Below are 21,415 nucleotides of genomic sequence, written 5' to 3'. Positions count from 1 at the left end.
ACTGGTTTTCATCTTGTCCCATTTCCATTACCAATAACAGAGATACCACATCAGCACGTGCAGGCATTTAAAGTAATGATGAGCACAACACATCTGACACATAAGCCGCATAACCCCTCAAAATCTCATCAAGTCATGAGCAGTGGATGTGATTGTGAGCGACGTGGAAGATAAAGTAGCAAAACTGTAGCTTCCAGTTATGAATATTTCAGGAAACCTCACGAAAGAGGTACGTGCTATCTACTATCAAGCAGCTAAGCATTGCACGGTGGCTTCTGGAGAGTATACACTACTTGGAACAAAAAGCACCGAGTCCATTGCATTGAACTTTGCTAGAACGCCTTTTACAAGTTTTAATAATTTTTATAGTAATTGCTAGTTCATTCTTCTGGAGATTAATCACGTCAAAATTTGCGAAGACGCAGCTAAGTTTTCAAACTCAGGCTTTAAACTGTACAGTTGTTACCTGAGCTCAATGAAATTTGTCAGTTTTGAAACCTTCTTTTCCTGAGTTACAGTCAGTGTGTAAAACTGTAATTTGAGCTCAATTTCATAGGCGTTGTTATCAAGCTGTTAAGCTTTTGTTCTTGTAGCCTGGTGTGATTAGAAACTGTAATATGAGGTAACGGCATGTGACGTTTAATTGTGAGGAAAACTGATTTTGAGCTTCATTATTAACACCCAGTCCTCGAGTAATAAATTAATTTTTGGCAAAATGTGTAAAGTAATTCCAGCTCAGCATCTTACCACTTCCTCCCCGCTCCCACCACTACACGAGTATTGCTTTGTTGTTTTCCCACTTGCAATGCCACATATTCACAATGGTGACTCCGCAAAGCGTTTTGTGTTCTGCTGTTTGCTAAGAGTGAATCTACAAATTCAATTCTACGTGCGTTTCGTTTAAAGTTTAGTTGTGATCCTCCATATGGCAAAAACATGTGCTCACTGCACAGTGAGTTCAAAAAGACTGCATGTCTGTGTAAAGGGAAAAGTACGGTGTGGTGTCACCGCCAGACACCACACTTGCTAGGTGGTAGCCTTTAAATCGGCCGCGGTCCGTTAGCATACGTCGGACCCGCGTGTCGCCACTATCAGTGATTGCAGACCGAGCGCCGCCACACGGCAGGTCTAGAGAGACTTCCTAGCACTCGCCCCAGTTGTACAGCCGACTTTGCTAGCGATGGTTTACTGACAAATTACGCTCTCATTTGCCGAGAAGATAGTTAGCATAGCCTTCAGCTACGTCATTTGCTACGACCTAGCAAGGCGCCATTATCATTTGCTATTTATCTTGTGAAGCATGTACCGTCAGACTGATGTTTACCAATTATGGATTAAAGTTAAGTATTCCAGAAGCTACGTACTTTTTTACTAGACTCAACTCCTTTAACTGTTCCAGACCTCACGCCAGCCTGCGTGAGCTTAAACGCGTGCCTTTCGGCTACCTCCTAGTGGCTTGGCTGTCTTGCCAAGTCACAACATACGGGACGACCGAAGGTGTCTGAAGAGGATGTTAACAGTTACAAAATATCTTATCTTCGCAGTTCTAAGAAGTCTATTGCCAAAGATGACAATGTCGCAGGTTTTAAAAAAACCTCTACACATGCGTCCATACGTTTACAGTTGGTAGCCTTACATGCTTTAAAGCCAGATGAGTTCGTACGTAAGTGTCGCAAGAGGAAGATGACTTTCTTGATCCTGTGGTATTCAGTGATGAGGCACCTTTTCTTCTGAGTGGGAACGAAAATAGCCACAATGTTCGTGTATGGGAGTCAGAACGTCCTTATGAACCTATACAATATCAAACAGATCCCCTAAAAATAAACTTTTCTGTGCCGTGTCCCGACGTTTTCGGGGAGACTTACCTGAATATGTTTCAGGAATGGCTCTTTTCCCAGGTAATAGGTGAACATGAAAAATTTATTTGGCAATAAGGTGAACCGTTCCCCATTGGCATCTCTTTGTGCAAGAGTGGTTTAACGTCGGTGTCCCTGATCGTTACACTGGTCGTAATGGTCAATATGACAGAGCTCTTTTTCTCCCGGTTTCCAAGTTCATCTGATCTTACGCTATGTGATTTTTTTCCTTTGGTGCTTTATAAGAGATCGTATCGACGTTCCATCACTACCTGATGATTTCCCAGAACTGAGCACAGGACTGAAGAGGCTATTGCTATTGCTTCCACTACTGCAGACTTGTTAACCAAAGTGTGGGAAGAATTGGATTTTAGCTTGAATGTGTGCCATATGAGTAAAGGTGCACGTAACTAAACATTTGTAGCCGGCCTCTGTGGCCTAGCTGTTCTAGGCGTTTTAGTCCGGAACCGCGCTGCTGCTACGGTCGCAGGTTCGAATCCTGCCTCGGGCATGGATGTGTGTGATGTCCTTAGGTTAGTTAAGTTTAAGCAGTTCTAAGTCTAGGGGACTGATGACCTCAGATGTTAAGTCCCATAGTGCTTAGAGCCATTTGAACCATTTTTTTAAACATTTGTAAGAAAAGCTAGGTTATTTTTCCTTCAACGTGATGTATGAATCGTTGTAAACAGTCTAAAGTAAAGTGCTATACCACTGAAACTGGTACAGTCTTTTATGGACACCTTCTACGTAGAAAGATTGAAAAAAAAGTGCTCTCTTTCACTGTTTAAAGATAATTTATTTTCATTTTACCAGTTTCTGACCGTTTTGCCCATCTTCAGATGAAGTCTGGGTTAGTAAAAACGTGACCACGTGGTTGTGTGTTGGCGAAGCCAGCGAATGTCAAAGCAAAAAACCTGTGGAATGTGATAGTTTGTGATTTGGCCAAGCCAACGAATGTGAAAGCAAAGATCTACCTGAAGTTTTTTTGGCTCGGAAGAAATACCTACACATCCCAACTCCGCACAAGTATCACTTCGCACAATCATCACAAACTTCAAGCATTCCGCCTCTTCGTTTCATTGTGTTATTTATTTGAAGCCTTTCTCATTAGTTCGTTGCAAGACATCTTGTTTCGTTACTCGATGAGTCCCACTAGATCTTCAAAAATCGCCCGTAGTACATTTCAGCTTGTAATCTTTTCGTTTGTGGCTTCCCATTGTCCATGATTCGCACCCCGTCGACTAATAAATCAATCATGCGTGCGAACAGTTCTCACCCGATCTTCAGTGGTTCAATGGACGCTCATTTCCGTTCTCGGTCAGGTAAAGTCGGTCAAGCGCACCTAACCCATGGACGTGAACCTTATACCTTCAGGTCGTTAGACAGTCGCAAAAATGGCAAAGAAAAATTGTCGGTTCGTGCACCAGCTGGTGACACTGCTTGCAATTTGGCGGAGTACTTTCGCGAGTTCGCAGCCCTTTCCGCACCAGACTCGAGGGCAACAAGTGTCCCAGAGTGCTCAGCTCTCACCATTCATCGTTGCTCGACCGCCAAACGAAAGGGCGCGGCCCGACCTAATTCAGCGGGCCGCCTCGGCTCGTACGAGCGCGCCACGCTATTTTCGCACGTGCCTGCTCACGTGGAGGACAGACCCGCAATTCACGCTGCCTTTTTACGTTGCGCCGCGCGGCTCAACCGGACGCCTTCGGGCAACGTCGGGCGACTTCGTACGGCGTCGGCACCGGCGCCGATCAGAGGCGCCGCTGGAGGGGCGCACACCTCAGAGCGGCGCGCCGCTGCGCCGAACACGCAGACACACACGTGGGCGCCTGCCGACCGGACGCTACGGCACGTGGCCGCTGCTGCAACATCCACCCGGCTCACAGGTGAGTAGCGCAGCTGCTTCCGTCTCTGTAGTGCTCTACGAGATCAGATTCACTAGAAAGGCGCCGGGAAGTTAGTAGCTGCCTTTTTCGGTGACTTGCGCCGAGTCCACGTTTTTGTAATGCCGCATTTTTCGTGCTGTCGCGACCGATGTGGCAGTTCCGTGCAGAAAGCTGATCGCGCAGAGTTCTTTCCGCACGTGTTAGGGCAGATTTCCAGTTCTCGTCGCGCCACAGACTATTTCAGTGCTGAAGGCTCCACGCTGCTCTGTCTCGTGCCACAGCGGCGCTTCCTTCTGTTAACATTTCCCACGACTGTTTCCCTACGGTCTTAGCAAGTCGATCATATTACAAGGAAACCGTTATCTGTATGAAAAGAAAAACGGTAGTCTGATATCTGCATAGCCATTTTGCCTTACCTATTCTGGCGCTGTTGAAGCGACTACAATGCGTTATTTGTTACCACTTGTGACCCATCGTATCACAGAAAACATCGTCTGTAGTCCAAAAGTAATATTTTATTACCCGGAGACATAAAAAATCGCTTTCATGGTTACTGAAATGTGACTCCTGTGCTTAAGTTTATAAGACTAGTACAAGACTTATTGTCAAAAAAATCTAATAAACTCAAAGAGTAACACTAGAAAAGAGAATTCAATACAAAACTCTCATTGTCTTTCCAGTGAAAATGTGCACTTTGAGTGAAATGAAACATGTGCAGACTCAGAAAACGCTGAATTACAATGAAAGAAGAGCTCTTTATGTGTGATTAACTTTCTTGTATACATCAAATGCAGTGCGCAACAATGCGGCGAACCACGGCCAAAGAAAAAAAAAACGAAGAAAGCAAAATCGAATCTTGCAAGTGTACCATTTCCATAGTATGAACATTCGCAGTCGAGTGGTTACAATTTAAACAGCTGGCCATTATCTAGTTTCGTTACTTTTGACTGATAAGGTCAAATGTATAAACCGCATCAGATATCACGCAGACAGCTGTGATCCAAAATTGCAGATTTCTGATAGTGCTTGGCAGATCCGTTGTTTAGATTTTTTTCAAGGAGCAGATAGTATAAGTTCCTAATGAATGTGATTGTACTGCCCCATTCTCCTGCGAATCGTGTAGCTAGTCGTACTGGAAATTTATGTTACACATAATTCGTGTACTTTTTTGGTCGGCAAAAATTCCTATTTCTTGTCTGTATAAAACCGCTGAGGAGTCGAAAACCACATGGAGGCGATCTTTCAGAGAATTCCTTGGGCAGAAGTTTCCTAGAACATAGTCAAGTATTTGGTGGTCAATACTGTGTGGGTCATTCATGTTCTGCTACAGCGTGAGATAGGAAACGCTGACCTAGAACAACGTGTTGCACCGTGACAGTGCGGGTGTGCTGATGTCATAGATAAAGCATGTCACGGAGTGCCATAGCACTGACGTTAATGCGGAAAAAATTATCGAGCCAGCACATTTCGTCGCACAATTCCTGAACTTTTTTTTATGTACAGATATGAATTCAAAAGGACGTCAATCGGCTTAGCAAACTTCCATAGTGGACGGAATAGAGCAAAAGCGCATGAAACATCGGCACATAAAATTACTAGACGTTACCAGGAATTCACTCTGAAACGTTAGATAAGGAGAAGAGAATCGAGTACACCGATTTGTACCCACCATTTTAGTTATACTTCGTCTGATTAGTATCTAGCGTTTCAAGACACAGTGTTCGTAGATATTTAAATAGAAAAGGACACTGCGGAAAAAAGAAATATTTTTTGTGGAAGGCTACAGATGTTCTTCAAACTTCCACTGGTGATTTTAGCTTGCACTACTTATCCTAAACGGGAATCAAAATATCCCAATTTCTGTTCGGTTTTAACCATTCTAAGACATCGAATCTTCAAGTGTAGATGTTTGTTTGTGCTATATCAGGCATGGATGACTATGCATAATGCTATTGCCAATAATTTGACGAGACCTGTCTTGTCGCGCTAGTTGGAAGGATTGCATTTAATACTTGCACGGAATTCATTTCAATACCGGAAAATCTTGAGTTTAATACAAACAACAGTATGAGAAAAACGACAGCCATTCACCATAGAAAAGAAGGTTATATTAGCAGATGGACCCGTAAATAACGCGTGGGGAGTCACTAGCTTGGCTTACATAGTTACGTCATTTTTGAGAAATCATCGTACATACAATACGCATAGAATGGAATGATTTTATTGGGTACTGCGAATACGAGTAGATCACGCCTGCACAACTAATCAGTGACAAATGAAAATTTGTGCTGGACCGGGACTCGAACCCGGATCACCCGCTTCACGCCTGCGCACGCCTTAACCACTTCTTTTTTTTTAAGATCTGTTTTTAGCAACGTGAATCAGATCTGTTTTCCACTAACAGTGTACCGGGAAACGAGTGAATGTAGCGAGATTTCGTTCGTACATACATACATAAATCCTTGTTCCATAGATCATGAATACGAAATTTCGTAATGATGTGAAAAGTGCCACTTCAACATAAATTTTCTTTGTACAAAATAATTAATTTTTTTTACAGTTACCATTTCATGTGTGTTGCGCATGGTGCGAAAAATATTTGTTTTGCCTTTTTCTACAATAAGTAGATTGCGAGAACGTCCGCGAATAGACGATCAGTAAAGATTACCCAATAACATACTTTGGGTGTGTTATTGTACCACGTATCACGATAAAAGTAACTTCAACATATTATAATATAGCCTCGCGGGGTAACCATGCGGCCTGAGGCGCCTTGTGACGGTCAGGTCGGCTCCCTCCGTCGGAGGTTCGAGTCCTCCCTCAGGCATGGGTGTGTGTATTGTCCTTAGCGGAAGTTAGTTTAAGTCAGATTAAGTAGTGCGTAAACTTGGGGACCGATGACCTCAGCAGTTTGGTCCCATAAGATCTTGCCAGAAATTTCCAAATTATGATAATGCTTATCTGGTTGTTAATCACCCCCCCCCTATTTTTTACTCTAAAGGAAGAAAAGATGAAGAAAATTATTAGGCTTATCAGATACACCGAAAAAAATATCGAATGAAAGAATCCCACACCGTAACATCGAACATGGAAGAGCGTTTTTTTTTTTTTTTTTTTTCGCGGGCAATTTTGGCTATCCGAGCACGCCTCCAGGACCGACCTAAACCTTCATACATCACTGAGTGTTCATGTGCTGCACTTTCACATTTTCGTGATTCTCACACAAGGAGACATTTTATTATTATTGTCGCTGCCAGTCTAGGCAAGTAGTGCTATTTGCAGTGTGTGTTTTCCGATATACTATGCTCGCTTGTCTGAAGGAACACACACTGCTACCATCGGCAGTTACTTGAAATAGAAGCTACGTATTCGCACTTCCGACTATATTTCTTCCATTTCATATAGCTGTCGACCGTTGCAGTGTCTGTCTGTTCCTTTAGACATGCATGCAATTCCGAAGGATATTGCACAGTACACTGAAACACAGCCGGCTGGAGTGGCCGAACGGTTCTAGGCGCTACAATCTGGAACCGCGCGACCGCTACGGTCGCAGGTTCGAATCCTGCCTCGGGCATGGGTCTGTGTGATGTCCTTAGGTTAGTTAGGTTTAAGTCGTTCTAAGTTCTAGGGGACTGATGACCTCACAAGTTAAGTCCCATAGTGCTCAGAGCCATTTGAACCATTTTTGAACCGAAACACACACAAACACACACACACACACACACACACACGGAGAGGGAGAGAGAGAGAGAGAAGAGAGACAGAGACATTGCAAATAGCAATAAGCGTGGGAACTACGCTATTCAACACGATAACTGTTTGCTCTTGGGTTTCTTCAGAAACGTAATAACACCGAGCAAAATCGGTTTTTCACTAGAAGTTGAGGAATAGCCTGCTGCATAGGAACACAAGTATTAATTCACTTTTTGTCGTCACTCGAGCCGGAACTGTTTGTAAATGAAGTGATTCTCGGGCATGTTCCACTGCCTATCGTGTCGGACTGATCAACTCCGGAGAGTCTCGATACATTTGAACGTGAGCAGTGGCAGCGCCGAAAGTTGACTCCTCCGGTTGCAGGAGGGGTGTGCGCCGCCTTTAGCAGTAGCGAGCGACCTGGCCTCGGCCGCCACGTAACGCCGCCCCGAAACCAGGTCGCGGCGTGGCGCGGCGCAGCTTTGAAAACGGCGTCGACAGTTGCGTCACACCGCTGCCGCCGTCCTCCGATTCAGCGGCGCTCTATATTTACTCGTATGCTAGCACGGTGGCCGCACGCCGGTTGGACTCGGAGCACATGCGGCGAGCCCGCGCCACGACGCCAGCGCCTCCAGTGGCCGGATACGCAGCCCTCTGACCTCCCACCCCTCTCATCAGAATTCAGCACACGTTGCTTCCGGTATGTTTATCGCCGCACGCACTCTGGCAGAGTAGATGCTAATGGTGCCTGCCGAACAGCACGCACAAACGAATTTGCCGTTCCGTCGGCAGATACTCGGGTGCATCGCCACCAGCGCCCCTGACGGCCGAGCGCGGCACAACTCTCCTGCGTGCCAATCTCGTGGGGGGCAAGCGCTGCGAAGTGCCGCCGCTGCGAGAAACGGACGAAGGTTAGAGCACCGAAGCGCAGCGTGTTTGTTTGTCATTCACTGGTTACTGTGCAACACTGCGTGGTGATGCGAAAGACAGCGTTTCCTCCTACCTCAATCAGAATTCGGCACAGTTTGTTGGTTGTGTGTCGCGTACTTTTGCAAACCAAAGCGTTTCTCCTGGGATTTCAGACTCATCCAGCTCAACAATTCACAACTGCAAGATCTTACTACGCTAAGATTTTTGTTACTCTGCGTCAGTTCATCCTTAACACTTCTTACTATCTTAAAAGGCGCATCTTCAAGTTTAATTGGTGGTCCTCAAGCTCAGCTCTTAAACACTGTCAACAATTTCCCTAAATTATTCTCTACACTTGTTTATACACTCACGGTAAAAAAAATAGAAACACCAAAATATGGTTAATGTAGAGAAATGAAATTTCGGGATTACGTATCATAACATACACACGTAACATAAGTAAGTGATTAATATTGCTAGATCACAGCATAATCTAAGTGCGAAATATGCCATTGCAAATGTGAAATGCTGGTATATTAATAACCCGTGTAACCGCCAGAATGTTGAATGCAAGCATACAAACGTGCATGCATTGTGTTGTACAGATGCCGAATGTCAGTTTGAGGGATTGAGTTCCACGTCTGCCGGCCGCTGTGGCCGAGCGGTTCTAGGCGCTTCAGTCCGGAACCGCGCTGCTGCTATGGTCGCAGGTTCGAACCTTGCCCCGGGCATGGATCTGTGAGATGTCCTTAGGTTAGTTAGTGTTAATAATATTTATAACGTCATAACGTTACTATATTGCTGTGAAATGAGTCTTAAGATTTTGCTTTTGACTGGGCGTTAAACCAAAGAATACGGTTCAAAGATTTTACGTAGTATGTTCGTTTTAGAAACTCTGTTATTGCTGGAAATTAGAACTAGCAACTTAATGATTAATATAAACTCTGTTAGCAAACAGTAGCAACATTCACACGAGGCTTAACCCAAGGCAGGGTCTCATAAAGAAGACACAGAAATGAGCAAATGTAGCTATTTCAGTAAATTACTAGTTAAAATTTACACCAATGAACAGAAATTTAGAAAAGAAAGAGGATTGTCACACGTAAAGAAATGGTTGCCAAGGTGAGCAGTGCTTGTCGGTTGTTCAGTTTTTCACTGTGCTGTAACTTCTTGGCTGCTCTATTAAGGATATTATAGAAATAATAGAATAACAATATTGTATCCAGATACTAGCTCATTTGCATGGTGTTGCTCGGTTAACAATGTATCCCAGTAGAATAAGGAGATAGAAATAAGAAGTAATCAACTGTGACCATAGTGATAAAATCGTAGTTGGTTCAAATGGCTCTGAGCACTATGGGACTTAACAGCTGAGGTCTTCAGTCCCGTAGAACTTAGAACTACTTAAACCTAACTAACCTAAGGACATCACACACATCCATGCCCGAGGCAGGATTCGAACCTGCGATCGTAGCGGTCGCGCGGTTCCAGACTGAAGCGCCTAGAACCGCTCGGCCACTCCGGGCGGCTAAAATCGTAGTAATTTTATTTACATATTTTCAGAATTTAAAGTAAACAAATAATAAAGCAACATATTTTTGAAATATTAATGTAATACAAAAACTTCACAATAAATGATTTTTTTTAATTTCTCCTCCAGAAGTAAGTCATGGATGAATTCTTCCGTGAGCATGCAACGTAGAGTTGTCTATGGAGAAAATACAGAGGTATCAAATCGAATCTGTAGTATTTAGTAGACAGCTGCTGTGATCTGCTGATCGTGACTGAGATCGAAACTCTCACTGACAACTGGTATGTCTCAAGGTTAAAGAGGAGCTCCACCAGCGTTAATGGTATCTGTGTGATAAAAAATTTTACCATTTTCTTTTTCCGAGAAAATGGTCGCTTTAGCTATTTTGCCCAGCGACTTCCTTACACACCGCGTTGTGATATTGCAATTTTTGGGCGATTCAAGGTTACGCTGTACCTTAAGTAAATACCCCAGCTTCAAGTAAAATAGTATGGGGTGCCGACTAAGTGGGATCTTGCACGTCGAGTACCTTCTAGATCGATCTAAGAGTTACGTTGTTCCGTAAAGGAGAGGTTTGTGTTCGATGAGCATCCAGTTCCACCTTCAGGGCTGCTAGAGGCGTTTTATACCCACAGTACTTATTTCAGACACATTATGGCACAAGTTTTGTCGAACTAGGTTCTTGAGTTCGAGTTATGCTGAAAAATACACATTGTTGAGTGTTTTCATTACTGAAAAGTTCCACTTACCTGAATAAACCATTTTACCCGATAGCATTGTCGCACAAGTGTTATGTTGCAGTGACCGCAGGAGAGCACTTGTGAAATTTAGAAAAGTGAAACACAACTTTAGCAAGTAGAATAGTGTGTCGGTCCTCGAGTTCTGCTAGGATCTATACGTACAGGTTGAAACAGAAATCCGTTGACAAAATTTCGGAGACTGTTCGGGAATATTCTGCGAGTATTTTGGTGTGAGCGTCTTGCGATCTGTGGCGGCTCGTTACAGAGTAATTGCAACCCATCTGATTTCTTACCCTCTATTCATCTTAGCATCTGTAGGGTCATGCAGTTAATTTAAGAACTGTAGCAGTGACAATCTCTCAAGACTTTGATAACGTCGTAATTTACACAATATGAAATCGAAATTTAGACTCACCGTTCTCAGTATGTCACTTAGCAGTACGATTGTGAATACAGGTCTGAAGACTATGGCTACCTCCACAAGGAATCTAACCATCATCTTAGGCAAAAAAGAGGTGCCATGAAAACCTTGGTGGACAGAGCCAACAAAATCTGCGAGCCGGCTTACTTACAAGATGAACTGAATCACCTTCGGTCTGCCTTCATGAAAAACGGATATACCAGCAAGGAAATTGATCGAGCCCTCCATCAAAGAAGAAAAGAAACGAGAAGTCCAGAGCAACAACGGTCACCTACGGGAAAAGTTTTCCTGCCGTTCATTAATAAGGTCACGGACCTTATCGGGAAAGTTCTGGCCAAGTATGGGACCGAAACAATCTTCAGACCCACCAAGAAGATTGAGGAATATTTAAGAACTGCAAAAGACGCCCGACATCCCCTAGCAACACCTGGGGTATACAATTGCATGCAGTTGTGGACAAGTATATATTGGAACAACGAAAAGAAGTGTAAACACTCGCTTAGCCGAACATAAAAGAAATTGTCGCTTAAGACACGTCGAAAAATCGGCCGTAGCTGAGCATGTTTTTCGTGATGGGAATCACGAAATTAAATTTAATGAGATAAGCGTTCTAGCACGAATATCCCATTATCACGCGCTCATGTATAGAGAAGCAATAGAAATTTGCAAACACCATAACAATTTCAATAGAAAAGAGGAAGTTTTAAAGTTGGACAAAATATGAATGTTGCGCCAGCAGAATGACAATCGATTACTCTTAATCGAGAATGATGACACCTTCCAAAGATAGGCATACCGTCCGCATCACGTGACGAATGATGATGCCCTCTACGCGCTCTATAAATGCGAGAATACCTGGAGCCTCAGCGGTAGTAGTCGGAGGACCTAAGAAGATGTCTCCCGCAGATGGAGACGAAACGTCAGGTGGAAATTTTATACATCGACCAAGGCCTCTTCAGCCCGGAAGTTTCAACTGAAGACAACACCGGCCGTGAAAGCCTACATTGTATGATTATTCTCTGAAAGTTAGCTGCGAATTTTGGAAATTGATATGCATAAAATATAAACGCTGCTACTGAAATGCGTTTTATTTATTTATTTTTGTTTTTGGAAGGGGGGGGGGTGAGGGACTGTCATGACACCCCATGCCTCTCTCCCCCTCTCCTCCCTCTCCCCCCGCCGCCACTTAGACCCGGGCGTGGCGTTGTCCCAGTACTTTACACGTACGCCGTGCCCTTTGCTTACTATTGAGTGTGTGTGGTAAATGAGTCGATAGTGCCGTCTCGCAGAACGCACAGTTGGGGCTGCAGCGGTGGACCTCGACCCGGCGGAAGCACAGCCGGTGAGTGAGGGGCGTCCTCGTGCCGCTGGTCCCTGACCCCGTCACGCCGGCCGCCCGCGGCTGCGGCTCGGCGGCGCCACGTGGTCTGCAGTCTGGTGCCGCCTGCTGTTCTGGCGGAGCGCGGCTCCGGCCATAGTATAGCGCTGGCTGCGGTACCCAGTCCCGCCTCGGGCGTGGGCGTGGCCCTTACTCTCGGCGTGGTATCTAGACACACTATTCCAATGACTGTAAATAAGGAGATGTTGTAGTCATCAGCCTGACGACTGCTCATTAGTGCGTCAGTATCTCTCGTGCAATGCTTTTCGCACCTGCGCTACTTCTGCAACCTGTATACATTTTAACATACACTGAACCGCCAGAACATTATGACCACCTACCGAATAGCCGGTATGTCCAGCTTTGCCACCGATAACAGCGGCGACGTGTCGCTGGAGGGAGTTGGCACCACATCTGCACAAACCGTCACCTAATCCCTGTAAATTGCGGGGAGAGGGCCGATGAGTTCTGACGCAACGTTCAATCACATCACAGATGTGTTCCACAGGGTCCACGTCTGGCGAGATGGGGGCCAGCACATCAACTGGAACTCGCCACTGCGTTCCTCGGACCACACCATCACACTCCTGGCCTTGTGACAGAGCACATTATGTTCCTGAAAAATATCACTACCGGCAGGTAACATGGTCGTCATGAAGGGGGTGTACGTGGTTTGCAACTAGTGTACGATACTCCTTGGCCGTCACCGTGCTTGCACCAGCTTCACTGCCGGCCGAAGTGGCCGCGCGGTTCTGGCGCTGCAGTCTGGAACCGCGAGACCGCTACGGTCGCAGGTTCGAATCCTGCCTCGGGCATGGATGTGTGTGATGTCCTTAGGTTAGTTAGGTTTAACTAGTTCTAAGTTCTAGGGGACTGATGACCTCAGCAGTTGAGTCCCATAGTGCTCAGAGCTATTTGAACCATTTTTTGAACGAGCTTCACTGAACTCATGGGAACCCACGTGAATGTTCCCCAGAGCATAATGGAGCCGCCGCCAGCTTGTTTCCTTACCGCAGTACAAGTGCCAATCGTGTGATGAAGAAGGTATCGGGATTCATCAGAGCATGCAACGCTCTGCAACTGCGCCAACGCCCAGCTCCGATGGTCACCTACCCGTTTCAGTCACAGTTGCCGATGTCGTCGTGGTGACACGCGTGGGTCGTCGGGTGTGGAGGACCTTCGTTAGGAGTGTTCGGTGCACTGAGCCTGATTTTATTGGGCTACGTTCCGTTCCTTCCGTTTTCCTTTACTGACAGACTTATCTTAAGCCTACCTATTTTCAAGATGCCATCTATTCCGATCAATTGATCTTCCAGTACTTCGCTGTTTCTGACAGAATGGCAATGTTATCTCCAAACCGTACAGTTCGTAATTCGCCTACCTGAACCTTAGTTCGGCCGGCCGGAGTGGCCGAGCGGTTCTAGGCGCTACAGTCTGGAACTGCGCGACTGCTACGGTCGCAGGTTCGAATCCTGCCTCTGCATGGATGTGCGTGATGTCCTTAGGTTAGTCCTAGGTTCTAGGGTACTGATGACCTCCGATGTTAAGTCCCATAGTGCTCAGTGCCATTTGAACCCTAGTTCCCTTCTCAAACTTCTCCTTAGTTTCCTTTACTGCTTGCTCATTCTACAGACTGAATAACAACCCTCACTCGCTTCTTAATTTCTGCCTTTCTTTCTTTCTTTCTTGCCCTTCAGATGTTATAACTGCAATTTTGTTTCTCTTGTAGATAGCCTTTCACTTCCTGTATTTTATTCTTAAGAACTTCATAATTCCAAAGAATGTATTCCAGTCAGCATTTCTAAATATTTTTCTTAATGTCCACAAAGCATTTCCTCCTACTTACAATTATATTCGGTCAACAAATTTCTCTTGTTCAGACGCCTGTCTTACTATTGCATTTATATCCTCCTTATTTCGGTCACCGTCAGTTAGTCTGCCGAAGTAGTAATGTGGTAAGAACGAATGACATGGCAGAATGGTCTACCAGTCAAATGACACTTTTTTTCAATATATATTGGCATTATGATACGTATCTCAAAGGTCTGCTGTCAGTAATGTGCAGTTTGTAAGTAGATGGTTCAAAAGGCTCTAAGAACTATGGGACTTAAAATCTGAGGTCACCAGTCCCGTAGACTTAGAACTACTTAAACCTAACTAACCTAAGGATAAAACACATACGTCCATGTCCGAGGCAGGATTCGAACCTGCGACCGTAGCAGCTGCGCGGTTCCGCCTAGAACCGCTCGGCCACAGCGGCCGGCTTCTAAGTAGAGTTTTGACAAAAGCGTCGTAAACCAGTAATGTTAACGAAACATATCTCTTTTTGCACTGCAAATTGTTAGCACTGACATTTGCGATTTCATAATTAGGGCGCTTTTTAACACACGTGTCAGGAATATGTACAGGTTCAGATAGAAGTAGGGCGATATTTAAACGACGGAGGAGATTTTGGACTACATCAGGGACCTACCACAGTGCTTTCTTTTGCTTTGGGACGAAGCATACTGCTGTAATATACCAGGATCATTCAGAAAGTAATTTTTCTTTGTAGCGTACGCAGAAGGAATAGGGAAATTGCTGGAAACGTTTACTGAAAGTAAAAATGCATTTAATGGGCTGCTTCTCAACGGATTCACCACGGCAAGTAAGAAACTTAACGTACTATGGGATCAACATTTTCACTCTTGTGTCATGGAAGTCTGCAGCTTGCTGTTAGTAGCGATGTGTCCGAGCAAGGATTTCTTCACATGTAGTGGAAGACACGAATCAATGACAGAGACGTTAGTAGTATAGAATGGTTGGTTATACGCTTCTCAGTGCAAAGCTAGTAGCAACGCTGAGCCATTTGTCGTGGGTCATCACAATTCATGCACAGAAAATGCATGTTACATTTATCATGATGGGCGAATCTGCGGGAAATGTTTCTTGAGTTCCGTAATGGCAAGAAATATTGCACTGACTCAACTGCTCGACAGACTTATCACTCACTCCTGATGGGTGGCTGCCCACTCTGCTCTTCGTCGGCGATATTTACTCAGCTTTATTAAATTTTCAGCTTCATTAATGCAACAGGCGTCTTATACAGTAGATACAGCTTACGATAAGTTCGAGTTTTGGTATGCTTATAAACTTTTTCATAGCCCTAACCTCGGATTTGGGGAGGGAAAGAATGAATCACCGTTTTCTGTAGCTGCAGCGCGGACATCACGTGCGATTTGGGAGTGTCAGATGTCCCATATGTTAGTCGCGCCTAAAATATATCTCATACGCACTCGCCTTGCACAATGCATGGCCTACTAAGTCTCCACCTTGTGGAATACAATCACAGATATTAAAAAATCTCATTGATGATAATAATTAGGGTCAAAGATATAGAGAATTGACGTTCTTTTACAGTGGACACAATAAACGCCCCTTTGTCAACGTATCCGCTTACATATGAATTTTTCTGAGGGACCGCGAGTAATGAACACCGTTAAAGTAGTGGTCCTCAAACTCCGGCCCGAGTCAAACGTTCGTGCGGTCCGCGGTCCTCAGACGTACTTTATAATAATATGCTTCTAGCAACTAACAGCAGAATCCAATACTGTCAATTAACGCTTTCATCTTCTTAAAAGTGTATTTTTTCTGCTTAGTAGCAAACAAAAATGGTTACAAAGACTGTAATATTTTATATACTCTTAATTGTAATTGACGTTGGTGGACTAGGCCGTGAGCTAAGTAAAGTTTGCCGCTTACGTCAACATAGCCACTGAGTGGTTAATAGAAGTTGAAACACGTATGTAACATAGCAGCGATGGCGAGGCATTGTAGCATCTGTGACCAGAGAGTATGCGCTTGACCGCGCGAGTGTTGCGAGCGGTTCTCAGTCTGTCAGTCAGTCAGTCGTTGCGAGTCTGTAGCTCTGTCTAGTTGAGAGCAGTACTCTGCCAGTAGTCGTGCAGTGCAGTACGCTAATAGTCGTCATGCAGAGCGGTCGGTCAGTAGTAGCAGCCCAGTGCGGTTGTGTGATGTAGGCGGTCGGCAACACTGGTCAAGATGGTGAATAAGGTATACTATTAATTAATATAATCATTAGATAATGTAAAAATTTATTTATTGTAATTATTCTCCAACAAGTCCCCCAATAATAATTTTTATTTCAAAAGCATTTTCTCAAAAATTTAATTTTTTATTGAACTAAAGATTTCGTTGCACTTCCCATTTCATTCCACTTCTTTTGAAGAAATATTTCACTAAAATCACAAAAAAAGAGAATATTATTATTTGCAATGCAGTTCCTCCAAGCGGTGCGCAACAACAAGAGCAGAAATGTGACATCCATTTATTCTGAGGTAAGACTTTAATTCTGATTGTTTTACACAGGGCCAAAGACCGATATTTCGGTTTAATTAAATTTTCTTATCACTGAATGGACTTTAATTTTTCATGAGGAATTTATATTTGAGTCAGATTGCGAATTTCACATTTTTGTTGCCATTGTCAGTACATTTCATTGTGGGCAGGTTACGCTTAGCGCAATGTCCATTAGCATCCCTAAATAATATTGGCCATTCTTTTAAATTTCTGTGGGGAGGTTACACTCGGCTCCCATTTGTATTAAGTATTGTCCTTTCTTTTTCTTTTAAAATTTTGTGGGGAGGTTACACTTGGCGACACCCAGTCCAGGATCGTATTTCGTTGAGAGTCTTTTGAGCGACAGTCAGGTATCTGCTCTTATTTGCTTAGATATAATTAGGATTTGGCGCAACGCTTTTACTAATCTTGTGACTTTCCTTCTACAGGTCAACGGCAATTCGTTGCTCTGTTGTATTTGTGTGTTGTTTTTGCATTTGTGCTTATTGTTTTGTGAAAAATTGTGACTATTGTAAAAATGCCGCGAAAGACTGTGAATAGTGTATCGCGAGGTATTTTGAATGAAATTACCGACTTAAACAGCGTGACCGACAGTAATTGTGACACGCAGTGTAATGATGACAATCCTGCGTTCACTAACAATCAGTGTAACCTCCCCACAAAATTTTAAAAGAAAAAGAAAGGACAATACTTAATACAAATGGGAGCCGAGTGTAACCTCCCCACAGAAATTTAAAAGAATGGCCAATATTATTTAGGGATGCTAATGGACATTGCGCTAAGCGTAACCTGCCCACAATGAAATGTACTGACAATGGCAACAAAAATGTGAAATTCGCAATCTGACTCAAATATAAATTCCTCATGAAAAATTAAAGTCCATTCAGTGATAAGAAAATTTAATTAAACCGAAATATCGGTCTTTGGCCCTGTGTAAAACAATCAGAATTAAAGTCTTACCTCAGAATAAATGGATGTCACATTTCTGCTCTTGTTGTTGCGCACCGCTTGGAGGAACTGCATTGCAAATAATAATATTCTCTTTTTTTGTGATTTTAGTGAAATTTTTCTTCAAAAGAAGTGGAATGAAATGGGAAGTGCAACGAAATCTTTAGTTCAATAAAAAATTAAATTTTTGAGAAAATGCTTTTGAAATAAAAATTATTATTGGGGGACTTGTTGGAGAATAATTACAATAAATAAATTTTTACATTATCTAATGATTATATTAATTAATAGTATACCTTATTCACCATCTTGACCAGTGTTGCCGACCGCCTACATCACACAACCGCACTGGGCTGCTACTACTGACCGACCGCTCTGCATGACGACTATTAGCGTACTGCACTGCACGACTACTGGCAGAGTACTGCTCTCAACTAGACAGAGCTACAGACTCGCAACGACTGACTGACTGACAGACTGAGAACCGCTCGCAACACTCGCGCGGTCAAGCGCATACTCTCTGGTCACAGATGCTACAATGCCTCGCCATCGCTGCTATGTTACATACGTGTTTCAAAGTAAGAGGGGGAATATTTTATTGATTGTCTTCCAATGCCGACAACTCAAGAGCATGTGCACCTAGTACCGATCAGTTGCTGTGGTATGAATGTCAAACGAAAGTAACACGAATTCGTAAATGCGCATTACAGAGACAGTCATCATCAATTTTGGAACATTGCACCAGGAAACAGCGACCTAATAATATTGTAATTATTTAGTAAACACAACAACGTTCTCAACGCCAGCACGTCAGGGATTCCTAGCACTACTACCAAGGAATATAGATCTGATGATGATCTGTATAATAGATCAAAACCGGTCATCAACAAATAAAGAGCAACAACTTATACGCGACCACAATTCTGTTTACTAAATAAACAGATCAAACAAAGTTTTGCATCACCTCGGTTCCGAGAGTTCCGGAAACCTGTACAGAAAATTGGAATAAAGATCAACGTAAACATCATTACCGCCCTTTTTATCGCTCATGAAAACTACACACTCCATACCACTAATACCCAGTAGCACGTCCTCTTGCATTGAAGCATGCCTGTATTCGTCGTGGCATACTATCCACAAGTTCATCAAGGCACTGTTTGTCCAGATTATCCCACTCCTCAACGGCGATTGGGAGTAGGTCCCCCAGAGTGAATGGTGGATCACGTCGTCCATAAACAGCCCTCTTCAATCTACCCCAGGCATGTTCGAGAGGGTTCATGTCTGGAGAACATGCTGGCCACTCTAGTCGAGCGATGTCGTTATCCTGAAGGAAGTCATTCACAAGATGTGCACGATGGCGTGAATTTTCGTCCATGAAGAGGAATGCCTCGCCAATACGCTGCCGATATCGTTGCGCTATCTGTCGGAGGATGGCGTTCACGTATCGTACTGCCGTTACGGCGCCTTCCATGACCACCATCAGCGTACGTCGGCCCCACATAATGCCACTCCAAAACAGCAAGGGAACTCCACCTTGCTGCGCTCGCTGAACAGTGTGCGTAAGGCGTTCAGCCTGACCGGGTTGTCTCCAAACACGTCTCCGACGATTGTCTGGTTGAAGGCACATGCGACACTCATCGGTGAAGAGAACGTGATGCCAATCCTGAGCGGTCCATTCGGCCTGTTGTTGGGCCCACCTGTAACGCGCTGCATGGTGCCATGGTTGCAAAGATGGACCTCGCCATGGACGTCGGGAGTGAAGCTGCGCACAGTTTGGGTCGTAACACTACGTCCTGTGAGTGCACGAAAAACATTATTCAACATGGTGGCGTTGCTGTCAGGGATCCTCCGAGCCATAATCCATAGGTAGCGGTCATCCACTGCAGTAGCCCTTGGGCGGCCTGAGCGGGTAATGTCATCGACAGCTCCTGTCTCTCTGTATCTCCTGCATGTCCGAATAACATCGCTTTGGTTCACTCCGAGACACCTGGACACTTCCCTAGCTGAAAGTCCTTCCTGGCACAAAGTAACAATGCGGACGCGATTGAACTAGACATTGTTGCAGTACAGACAGCATGGCCAACTATATCCTTCCTGGTGGAAAGAGTGGAACTGATCGGCTGTCGGACCCCCTCCGTGTAATAGGGGTTGCTCATACATGGTTGTTTTCATCTCTGGGGGGGTTTAGTGACATCTCTGAACAGTCAAAGGGACTGTGTCTGTAATGTGTCTGTAATACAATATCCACAGTCAACTTCTATCTTCAGGAGTTCTGGGAACCGGGGTGATGCAGAACTTTTTTTGATGTGTGTGAATGAAATTAAGGCAGTTATAACACAACGCAACGAGCAAAACGAAAAATGACATTCAAAACATTAAGTAGATATTCGTGATCTTGCGTCATAGTGTAATTTCTGTTTTGACTAATACAACATTCTAATCTATGTAGGTTAGTAGTTAATAGTGAGATCGGTAGGCGAAGGTGAGGTAATGTGGCCAGGACGGGAAAAATGGCCATTGCATATTTTGTGCCATGAACAGCGCTGCTGCCTTGAAAGAAGTGGTCAGATTAATTCTAATATACGTCGCCATTGTTAGTTCTACTGACAGTAGAGGCTTGTTCCGTCATTTTTTTAGTAAGAATTTGTATGTTTTTGAGTCATATGACGCAAGGTAGGTCGTTGGTATTGTTCTTGTTACCTCACTTGTATGGAGAGTACAAGCTTTTTGCAGTATCAATGTTTAAACAACGCCTTTTGTCCTGAAAATATAGTTACTTGTTATTTATTTCAGTTTAATAGTTTATTTGGTATACCACTAATGCCGACATGCCGTCCGATCGGGAAAGTGGCCACACTACTCGTCGAGCAAAAGTGGCCAAGGTGTTCACCTCAATACGAGTTAGTTACTTCCAAACGCGTAATACAACATACAAAAGTGGCTTCCAGACCCTTTTATACACAAACCCTTTTATATAAATTCACCATTCTATCCCTTTATGATAATTTTGAATTAATTAAGTCACAATATTTAATCTGTTCTGTTATATTTGGCCCAGTAAAAAAGTTCCGATTGAAAACGGTCTGCTGCTGTCGCTTGGTATTCTTTCAGATACTAGAGCGTGAAGATGTCTGGAAAATGGGTTGGAAATCAGAAAAACAAACATGGGATCCTGCTACATTGGCACTGTACCCGTTTCGGTACAAAAAAACTGGTCACTATGTAAGCCTTCAGAGAAATGCATGTAGTTCCAATACATTATTTTCTTTTTCACTTAAAAGTATATGATGTTATACGTTATTATATTTAGTTTTGAAATGTGTAAGTGGTAAGCTTTTATCAATAACTATGGTTTGGTGAAAAATGTATTTATGTCTGAGTGGCAAGTGGTCACTTTACACCGGCCCCTCCCTTTCCTATGGGGCCCGGGGTATCACCTAAAATGTCAATATTGGCTCTTAAACAGAAACGTTTGACGACCACTGGTCCAAAGAGTTCCGTAATAGGAGTTACGAATTTTTTATTCATGACTGTAACGTTTTTCGGCAAGTGTTACAAAACTGAATCATCGGTCGGCAGGAGTGCTCATGTATCCTACAGGGTTTATCTTGAATCCTTCAAAGTTGACAAATGTGAACGATATCGCGTATATATTCCCGAATCATCGAAGGAACAACAAACGAAGAAAGGACGC

At 43.9% G+C, this 21,415-nt stretch overlaps 1 protein-coding gene across 1 annotated transcript in view; it reads left to right on the top strand.

Moving 5' to 3' along the window:
• Nucleotides 1-3,651: 3,651 nt before the first annotated feature.
• Nucleotides 3,652-21,415, top strand: part of LOC124609704 (proton-coupled amino acid transporter-like protein pathetic) — a 328,159-nt gene continuing 310,395 nt past the window's right edge. The window contains exon 1 of the mRNA XM_047140095.1: nt 3,652-3,742. The gene's annotated coding sequence lies outside the window, so the exon portion shown is untranslated. The remainder of the gene's footprint in view (nt 3,743-21,415) is intronic.

Source organism: Schistocerca americana, chromosome 1 (genome assembly GCF_021461395.2).
Source record: "Schistocerca americana isolate TAMUIC-IGC-003095 chromosome 1, iqSchAmer2.1, whole genome shotgun sequence".
Taxonomy (NCBI): Eukaryota; Metazoa; Arthropoda; class Insecta; order Orthoptera; family Acrididae; genus Schistocerca; species Schistocerca americana.
Note: the sequence above shows the minus strand (reverse complement) of the source record. Positions and strands in the feature narration are given on the sequence as shown.